This window comes from Myotis brandtii, unplaced genomic scaffold (assembly GCF_000412655.1).
Source record: "Myotis brandtii unplaced genomic scaffold, ASM41265v1 scaffold57, whole genome shotgun sequence".
Classification (NCBI taxonomy): Eukaryota; Metazoa; Chordata; class Mammalia; order Chiroptera; family Vespertilionidae; genus Myotis; species Myotis brandtii.
This window is the reverse complement of record NW_005370133.1, coordinates 397,567-407,900: the sequence shown is the minus strand read 5'-3', so window position 1 is coordinate 407,900 and position 10,334 is coordinate 397,567. Positions and strand designations below refer to the sequence as shown.

The 10,334-nt window shown below is 43.5% G+C and overlaps 1 protein-coding gene across 1 annotated transcript in view; it reads right to left on the bottom strand.

The window, feature by feature from the left end:
- CPT2 (carnitine palmitoyltransferase 2) overlaps positions 1 to 10,334 on the bottom strand; it is a 27,001-nt gene that overhangs the window by 9,587 nt on the left and 7,080 nt on the right. The gene's annotated exons all lie outside the window — the stretch shown is intronic.

The window sequence follows — 10,334 nt, the reverse complement described above, 5'->3', positions numbered from 1 at the left end:
CCCAGTGGGAGATGTGCAGGAGGCAGATGATTAATGTTTCTCTCTCATCGATGTTTCTAACTATCTCTCTCCCTTCCTCTCTGTAAAAAATCAATAAAATATATTTAAAAAAAAAAAAAGTGAAACACAGGTCTGTCCAAGGGCCAGCCATATGGGGTCGACGATCAAGCCCTGCCCAGCCACCAGGAGTCCTGTCAGGAAGAGCCAGATCTTCCAGTGTGCTATTTATTCACCATTCTCTACCAGTAGATTTCCAGTGACGGCTATGGTGATGAAGTTACTGGTCCATATTGAAATTAAAACACATGGACAGTATGGTGAGGTGTACTTTTTCACGTCAATAATTTTATTGAAAGATATATCCCCTGGTACCAAAACTTAATTTGTTAGGTTATCTCTGCCAACTCAAATTAACAATGATATATTCAAATTATCTAAATATAGTGGCCATTTAGGAAAACTGGAAAGTTATCCATAAAATGTAGCCTGAACCATCAGAAGTGAAATGATGGCCATCTAGAAAGCAAGAAGCAGGCCCTTTCCAGATACTTAATCTGCCAGTACTTTGATCTGGGACTTCCTAACCTCCAAAACCTTTAGGAATAAATCTCTATTGTTTATGTCACCCAGTCTATAGCCACCCAAATGGACTATGAGAGGCAGCCTTCAAAATGACACTTCAGTCACAGTCTGACTGTTATTGTTGGGATAGCTTACATTAGAAATACCCACCCCACCTGAGATATGTCAACCTCATTAATTATCTATTTATATAAAGAGCCAGGGTCCGTAACGACTAAAGGCTCGACCAAGTGGTCGGGGACTGGCGAGCCGGCTGAACTCCGTGAGGTTCCTGGTGGCCGAGGATGCAGAATGGGAGTGCGGGCGTGTGGGCATGTGCACGAGCATGGACACGAGCAAGCGACACACATTCACACGCCCGCACCCACAGGGACCTCAGCCGTGCCACCCGCGACTCCCTGGACTTCACCCTCCAGCCCGGATCCTCCTGGTCCCGCCTCCCGTAGGTTCGGGCGGCAGTCAATCTGGGGAAACTTTCTCAGACTTGCTTGGTGCTGGGACTGGATGCATCCAAGCTCACAGTAGGCTCCACAGAGGTTCCTGGTGGCCAAGGGTGCAGAGCGGGAGTGAAGGCGTGTGGGTGTGTGCATGAGCGTGGACCCTAGCGACACACACTCACACGCCCGCACCCACACAGGTGGTTCCCTGGACTTCAGCCTCCAGCCTGGATCCTCCAGGCCCCGCAACCCCGGGTCGGGTCGCTCAAGTTCAGCAAGAGTTTTCGATTTGCCCAAGGCGCATTGAACAGTTTTCTCTTAACCCGTTTGTAGGAGTGTAATCTGATTTAAAACCATTGGACTAAACAAACAGAAGCACTTTCTAGAAAGTCAATTTAGAAATGTGGGTCAAAATTCAAGTGAATTAGCTTTGGGCCAGGAGTTCCATGTCTGTGAATATGTCCTAAGTAAACAGTCAAATAAGCAATTATGTTTACTGTAGTTGCTGATGCCAGGGGAAACCGGAAACAACCTGCCCCACCATAAAGGGTTAGTGAAGTAAACCATAGTAATGTCACACAGTCAGGGATAAGACTGTAGCCATTAAAAATTATGTCTGTACATCCAATTCATTGACATGAAAAGAAGGCCATAGCCAAATATTAAGTGGAGGGCAGGGGAAGCGCAGAAGAGGGCATGTATATTTATATGTATGTATATTTTATATGTCAGGGAAATAATAGTTTTAAAAACAGTGATTCTTCCTGAGCTCTGCAATTGTGTTAGCAAATTGTGTTTCAGGTGTGACAGGTTTCCTTTGGTGTCCCATACACACAGACATCCTTGTCTGTGGGACAGCCTGAACCTTTGCCGCACCTGCCCCTCTCGGCTGTGGCAATGGCCCATTGAGACATTCCCTTTTATTGGGCTGGTTTCCTTTTCTCCTTTGCCCAAACCACGCCTTTCCAACAAAAGAATATTAACCAAGCAATCCTAACAAGTTTTGTTGCCGACTGCAACTTATGCCCTTTTACACAAATGTTGTTGCTTTCAAGCCTACCAGGTTGTATTTCAAAACTTTTATTTTTCTGCAACTTGACCATTTTTTATTCCCTTAAAATATTCTGGAGTATTTTAAATACATATAGAAAAGTAGAGAATAATATGACAAATACTTATCTATACTAATAAAAGGGTAATATGCTAATTAGACCGGACATCTTCTGGACATCCTTCCAGAAAATGCCACAGTGGTGGGGGCCAAAGGCAGAGGCTGTTAGGGGCAACCAGGCCTGCAGGGGAGGGCAGTTAGGGGCAACCAGGTAGGCAGATAGGTGAGCGGTTAGGAGCCAGCTGTCCCAGATTATTAGAGGGATGTCTGACTGCCGGTTTAGGTCCAATCCCATAGTGAGACATCCCTTGTGGGGTCCTGGAATGGAGAGGGTTCAGGCTGGGCTGAGGGACCTCCTCCCCCCCCGCCCCCTGCACGAATTCCATGCACCAGGCCTCTAGTCTATATATATAAAAGGCTAATATGCAAAGTGTCCCCTCAGGAGTTAGACCAGAGACCGGGAGTTTGATCACTCACTATGACGTGTGCTGACCACCAGGGGGCGGCACAGAATGAAGGAAGGCCCTGGCCGGCAGCCGGAAGCCCTGATTGCCCTAATCACCAGCCAGGCCTAGAGACCCTACCCGTGCATGAATTTCATACACTGGGCCTCTAGTTTTACATAATAAAATGTAGCTTAAAACATTACTATAAATAAGATATACTGTGGTTCTTCAGTTTATTTTCAATGCATGCTTATCCAAAAAAAAAAAAAAATGGTGTAAAAACTAAATCTGAATTATTTATAGCCATTATGAACTTAGGCTGAACTGAATAACCATTCATGACATTTTACAACTGTAGATCCCCTTACATTGGTAAACTTACACAGAAAATCCCAAATACTAGCTCAACTACCTCATAAGTACAAAGTTACCCACACACTTTTCCCAAGACTTTGTTTTGACACAGAAGGAACATTAATGAAAATTTACCTTCTTTTTAAACAAAATTCTAAATTAGAGGCAATGGCAGTTTTGTAAAAACAGTGCTTATTAAAAATTCTGGAGTGTTAATTCTAGCCTGAACTTACTTTAGTAGGGAAGTTTTCAGAGTGATGACTTATATCTTAGTTAATACAATAGAAACTGAACTTTCTCAATGGAATTACATTGAGGCAATACAGATTCTGTATAACAATTTTTATCATAGACACAAAAACCACCTGTTTTCTATTAAAAACAAACATTAAAGATAACAATCAATATTCCAAACTTACCAGGTCTATATTTTTGCCTTATATAAAATGCCTTAATCGTAAATGCCAAATAGCAATCAGTCCACATCAATGGATTATCTAATATTTTGCAGATGATGGCTATGGTTATGAAGTTACTAGTTCACAGTGAAATGAAAAAACAGGAACAAAACAGTGAGCTTTTAACAAAGCTAAATTTTCTTAATTTAGAAGTCTGCCCTTAAGGCTGAGACTGTTCCTTTATTTTTTGGATGCAGAATGAGAGTCATTAAAGGTCCTTTCTTTTAAGAAATAACATTGAGCCCAGCCAGAGTGGCTCGGTGGTTGAGCGTCGACCTATGAACCAGAAGGTCATGGTTTGATTCACGGTCAGGGCATATGCCTGGATTGCAGACTCGATCCCAGGTGTGGGGTGTCCAGGAGACAGCCGATCAATGATTCTCTCTCATCATTGATATCTCTCTCTCTCTCTCCCCCCTTCCTCTCTGAAATCAATTAAAAATATTTTTAAATAACATTGATAACTATTTCCCCCCATAATTTTAATGACCTGTTAAGTCTAAAAGTATAAGAACTACTGACAGTAGAAAGAGAATGAAATTTAGACTCAGACCTAGCCTTGAGTCCCAGCTCAGTCACTTAATTTCTAGTTACATGGTTATAGGTGGCAAATTACTCGATGTTTCCCACACTCCATTTCCGATCTATGAATTGGAGAGAAGAATTGCCTTAAGGACATCTGAAATCCTACTGTCAAGTTCCAACCCCGCCCTAGCACAAGTTTATCACTAACATGACTAGAATATGGAAAGGTTAAGTTCACAGCCCTTGGAACCTCACAGATCGTGTTTTGCAGCCTGTATTCTGTCACTTATTATCCATATGCTCCTGGACAAATTTCTTTGCTCTCTGGTCCTCCTTTCTCCACTTATTTAGTAATAGCCCACTGGGCTATTGTGAGAATTAAATGAAATTATATATATGAACTTAGGAGGGTATCTGACATATAATAAGCACTGTCTATTTAGAGACATCCAGATACTTATTCATAGCTATAAATAGCTAATTCAATCTCCTTTCCATTCCCTCCTAGTTTCCTGCTTCCCTACTTCAATACCTTCCACCTTAGGCACAAAGCCTATCTGCTATTATTTTCTTCCATCTGCTCAGCAACATCCAGTTTGGCCCCATGTAACTATTATTCTTTACTAGCCACTTCCACTATACCTTTAACCCCCATTATGTTCTGAAAATTATATTCTATAATTATATTCTATAATTCTTAATTATATTCTATAATTGCTTTGCCTCCCTCCTCACCTCTCTTAAAAATCTAACTACAGTCAGCCCTCTGTATCTGCAGGTTCCACAACCAATGGCAGAGCGAAAATATTGGGGAAAAAGGTAATGAATGTTGTGGACATGTACTCTATAGTTAGGCCTATGATGGTTGTGCAACTGTACTAAACCTGTACAGACTTTTCTCCTTGTTATTATTTCCTAAACCAGGTGTAGGGAACAACTGGCCCGCAAAATCATTTGGACTGGCCCTGCAAGGAATTAGGGGTGAATTAATTAAACGTTTGATCAAATATAGCAGGCTAATTTTTAAGTTGATAATTTTGTATGGCCCTGGAATCTATATTATAAAAGGCCAGTGGCCGTAACTCTGTAATGACCAGTCACCAGGAGGTGCATTGATGGGTCTCGTGGCGCGGCGGGTCTTGGGGTCCCGCTGGCGCGGCGCATCGGGGTCTCGCGTGATTTCGTGCACTGGGCCTCTAGTGATGTTATAAATACCTAAATGGCCTTGGCAGGAATAAGGTTCCCCACTCCTGCCCTAAATGATACAGTGTAACAACTACTTATATATCACATTGTATGATGTATTATAAGTAATCTAGAGGTGATTTAAAGTATACAGGAGGATGTGTATAGATTATATGCAAGTACTATGCTATTTTATATAAAGGACTTGTGCATCCTTGGATTTTGGTATTTGAGAGGAGTCCTGGAACCAATCCCCCTGTGGCTACCGAGACAGCTATATTCTGAAAATACTTTCAAATTTCTCTCCAAAGAAAGCCACTCCCCAGCTTCTAGGAAGGACTAGCACCCTCCTTACCCACACCACCTGCCATCAACATTAAACAAGTTTCTTTCCTCTCCAAGTCAATTGTACAACCTTATCCGCATCCTCATCTGTTCCTCACTGCAAGTGGTGGTGGGTTTGGGGGTGAAGCCCTAATTTGTAGCATTTATCAATTTCTATAAATCTCTCTCCAAGCCAATTTCAAACTTCCGACATGCTGTCACTGAAGGGGGACCTGGGAAGAAATGCAGAGTTGGCTCTCATGATTATGATAGCGTACAGGGAGAGGAGTTCACCACTCATTAGCAGTCCTCCTCTGAAACCTCTTCTCTGACCTCCACTGGCACTCAGGTCAGCACAGAATAGGTACTTAATAAATGTATGTCAAATGAATTAGCTGATTACTCCTTCCTCTAACCCTCTGCCCATCCCAGGACCCTGTATTGTTCTCTATTGCATTTAGTGGCATTTATGTATTTATGTTTCTTCTCCCCATCAAACTGCAGGCTGTGACATCCTTAAAAAATGTAGAAGATGGAGTTAGAAATTCTCTCCTCCCACCCTGTTGGTTTTGACACCATCTTCTTCTGAGTCACTTTTATGTCCTCTTGCCCTAAAAGTGCACATTTTCTCAAGACTGGGTTCTCTTCCCTCCTCTGACTAATCATTTTAAATATCAGCGATTTTCAACTGGTGTACTACAACAATTTTTAAAACATGCAATATCTGACTATTTAGTAAGGGACACTGACCTCTTTTCCCTTAGATTATCAAATGAAAAAATGACAACAGCCGGGCTGGAGTAGCTCAGTGGTTGAGCATCGAACTATGAACCAGGAGATCCCGGTTCAATTTCCGGTCAGGGCACATGCCCAGGTTGAGGGCTGGTTCCCCAGTGTGGGGCATGCAGAAGACAGCCGATCAATGATTCTCTCTCATCATTTATGTTTCTCTCCCCCTCCCCCTTCATCTCTGAAATAAAAATATTTTTAATGATAATAGCCAATACAATAGCTGTCTGGTGTGAATGAAAAAGAATTATAGCTATTTTTTTGTCAGATCGGCAAAAAATATATTTTTGTTTGTTGTGCCACAGAACTTTAGTAATTAGCTTATGTGTGCCATGAGATGAAAAAGGTTGAAAATCGCTGCTTTATATGATAACTTTTATTCCAGATATAATGGTCAAGTTCTCTAGAATTCCAAGATAAGGCCAGAGTTACCAACGTGTGGAGGAGGATAACAGGTAAAAACAGTAATGTTCTGGCCCCAAAGGCATGCCCTTCAGATAGATAGTCTTAACATCAAGGATGAGTTTATCCCAATGATAACTATATTGTGTAAAAAACACAAAAGGCTATTTAGCTGTGTTCTGAAGGAAGAATTTTTATCTACTGAGTACTTACTATGTGCCAGACTTTTTTACTAAGTGCTTTATATCAGGATATTTAATTCTAACAATTCTGAGACAAAGATAATATTATCAATCCCAATTTTTAGGTTAGATGACTTGACACAGCCATGCAGTTAGAAAGAAGTGAAGCTGGAATAAAAATCAGATCTGATTCCTGTCTCATGATCTTAAAATGCCACACCATAAAAGGCGGCTTTCCACTTATACTTTACATGTGAATTATCTGTTTACCTGTCAAATCTCTCCCTCTATATGGTAAGCTCCTCACCATGACTGATCAGTCTCCAAATCCACATCAATGTTTATCAAATTAATAATGTGAATGAGTAGGTCAGATTGATCCACCCTTTGTCTCCTCAGAACTTCCAGTTTATATTATGAAATTAACTGTTCAGTATATATCAACATAGCCCTTTAAAAATAACACCTAACTGAGCACTGTATATGCCTGGTTTTCTCTAATTCTGAGATGGCAGCCAAGCACCCCCTCTCTGGAGAGTGTAGGGTTGCTATTCATCACGTGGCATCTTATGAGCTGCACATCAGCAATGCTTGTTTATCTATGGCCTGTTATTGCACTGAAGGCCCAGAAGAACCTCGTTCTGCCACATTCTTTTGAAAACCAAGCTAAGGTGAAGAGGAAATATGAAAAGCAATTCCTAAGATCTCTAAGAGAATGTGAGTGAAATCGGCCTTCTGGTGATTGAGGCCTGAGATAGATAACTGGGGAACTGGCGTACAAGCTCTAGAGCCGGCTCTGGAACTGGAGAGCTAGTTAACCAAGCTCCTTCTAGACATGAAGGCCATAGCTTCTGCCAACAATGACACTAATGTCTTATGCTTCATGGGAAAATACCTGGAGGAACAGGAGAGGAACACAAACTACCTGCAACGCCAGCGTGCATATCACAAGGAATTAGAAAAGCAGGCCCAGGAGGAGGAAGACCCATTGGAAAAGCCTGCTGACGTGTCAGGTGAATGGACCCAACATCTGGAGGCAACAAAGCAAGTCTTTCCATTGTACGAGGCCCCCAAATCAGCTCCTTAAGAATCTTAATCATCTCCATTTGTCAGAAGACTGCTTTCCTTCATTGGTGTGTGTACAAATAAATCTGTTTTTGCATTATAAAAAAATTAAAAATAATAACACCTAACTGAATTGGACACCTAAAAATAATTAAAATGGTGAATTTTATATTATGTATATCCTACCACACTAAAAAAAGAGCAAAGAAAAAACAATAACATCTAAAAAACAAGCAAATGATAGTGCAAGGGTGAGTCCACGGCCACTTGGTCAATAGGGATAAGAGGGAGGGAGATCCAGTTGGACCACTTAATACAAAGGGACCCCCCTTGCCAACTAATTGGGACAGGTCCCTATTTTAGGCATCTTACCTCGCAGTGGCCCAATGAAATGTATGGCCCATTCCTCCCTTACAGGGAAGAGCTGTGGCTCAAAGAAGTTAACGGAATTGCCTTACGTTACAGAGTGTGAGATCCAGACTCTGAAACCAATTTCTACAGACTTCAAAGCCAGGGCTTTTCACCAAGTGTGACATCAACATGAGTGTCAAAGATAACACCTTTTACCAGTCTAGGACCTCAGAGATAAAAGGAATCTTATTTTATCTAAACTCCGCTTGACAGCTGAGGCAATGAAGGCCTGGGGGGAGTTCTTGTTTCAAGTTACACGTGGGTAATAACTCAGTGCTAGTTTGTAGCTTCAAATTCCTACAGATTTTTGTATTGTGGGTTGGAGAAAATGATCCTGAATATTCTCCCCAGCTTTCCAATGCTAAAAGAGACAATCCCTCTGATCCTGGGAAGTCAAGGATCCGTCTGCAGCGGGCTTGGCAAATGCAGGCAGGTTCTGCCCTTCCTCACCTTTCCCCCACTTACAGGCTCAGCTCACAGGCTGCCCAGGAGGAGGTGTGTCCCAGGCCTACCCCACAGGCAGAGTCACTTCTTCCTCCTCTCCCCCTACTTCCGGCCAAATTTAAAGGATGGGATGGGGGCTAGATAATCTCGTCTTAATTTGTTTAGATGTCTGCACCCTGTAATTTCCCAAGAACCGCCTTGGATGATTTTCCTGAGAGGGTGGGGGTGGGCAGTGTTGACAATGGGCTCAGGGGTTCCTGGATGTGAAGAAAAACAGTAGTTGGGGGTGATGCCTGCGATGCAATCTTTGTTCTATTCGTGTGGTGGGGAACACTGGCCTCCAGCCCCTGGACAGGAGAGTCCTGATGGCAGTTTGGAGAGAGAACCATCTTTGATACAAATTTGGAATGCGGCACAGGAACTAACTGGTGAATAGAGAAGGTTAAATCTGATTTCAGAGGGAGAAGGAACTTGGGCAATTTCTCATATTGGAGAAGGAGATCTGGCAGCTCATATTGGAGAAGGAGATCTGGCTGGGAAGGTGGGAAAACCGGAGACTGAATGGAAGAAAATACGGGGTGAGGGAAAGGGAAAGATTTATTGGACTGTAGCTCCGGGAGGAGGGGCGCAGGGGCTGTGTTTCTAGGGAGTGGCTCTGGGTGGAAGGTTCAGGCAGTTTCCGTGAGAGGAATGGAGAGGGTTTAGATCAGTGGTTCTCAACCTTCCTAATGCCGCGACTCTTTAATACAGTTCCTCATGTGGTGGTGACCCCCAACCATAAAATTATTTTCGTTGCTACTTCATAACTGTAATTTTGCTACTGTTATGAATCGTAATGTAAATATCTGATATGCAGGATGTATCTTCATTGTTACAAATTGAACATAATTAAAGCACAGTGATTAATCACAAAAACAATATGTAATTATATATGTGTTTTCCGATGGTCTTAGGCGGCCCCAGAGGGGTTGAGAACCGCTGGTTTAGATGGCCTCCGGCTCTAGTCTGAGTGAGACTCTGGGGGTTCTGGGGTGGTGCCTAGAACCCCGTGCGGGTGGGCGGAAGGTGCTGGGGGTAGTGTGGGTCAGGAGGGTATTTGAGGGGGAGAGTGGAGGGCGATTTGATGGGGCGAAAGGTGTTCCGGTGAAGACGGCCTGGCATGCTGAGGACTCCGGGAGTGAGATGGACACTCGGGTGGCGGGGGGCTGGGGGCGCTAAGAGGACAGAGTGCTGCTGGCAAGGGAGGGGGCTGAGGGTCCTGAGCAACGGCGAGGAAGAAGGTGGGGTGTCGGGACAAACTGGAGGAGGGTAACCCTTATGTATTCCACATTCCGGGCAGGCATGTGGGGCAGTCGTGAAAGCACTTCGGGGAGCACCTTGGCTACTTTTCCGGGGGAAATGTGAGGAGCTCTTCGGGTTTCTGGCTGGAAGCTGAGTTGCTGGGGAGAGCTCGAGAAGGTTCAGCCGGAGACTCAGGGAGCAATGGGACGTTCTCAGATAGAATCTGCGCGTTCTGCGGTTCCGGTGCCAAGAGATTCTGACAGACAGGATTTCCGGGGGCGGGGAGGGCGTCCCAGGTGGGAGTGGGGGCCGGGAGTGCCTGGACAAGACGGGGCCCA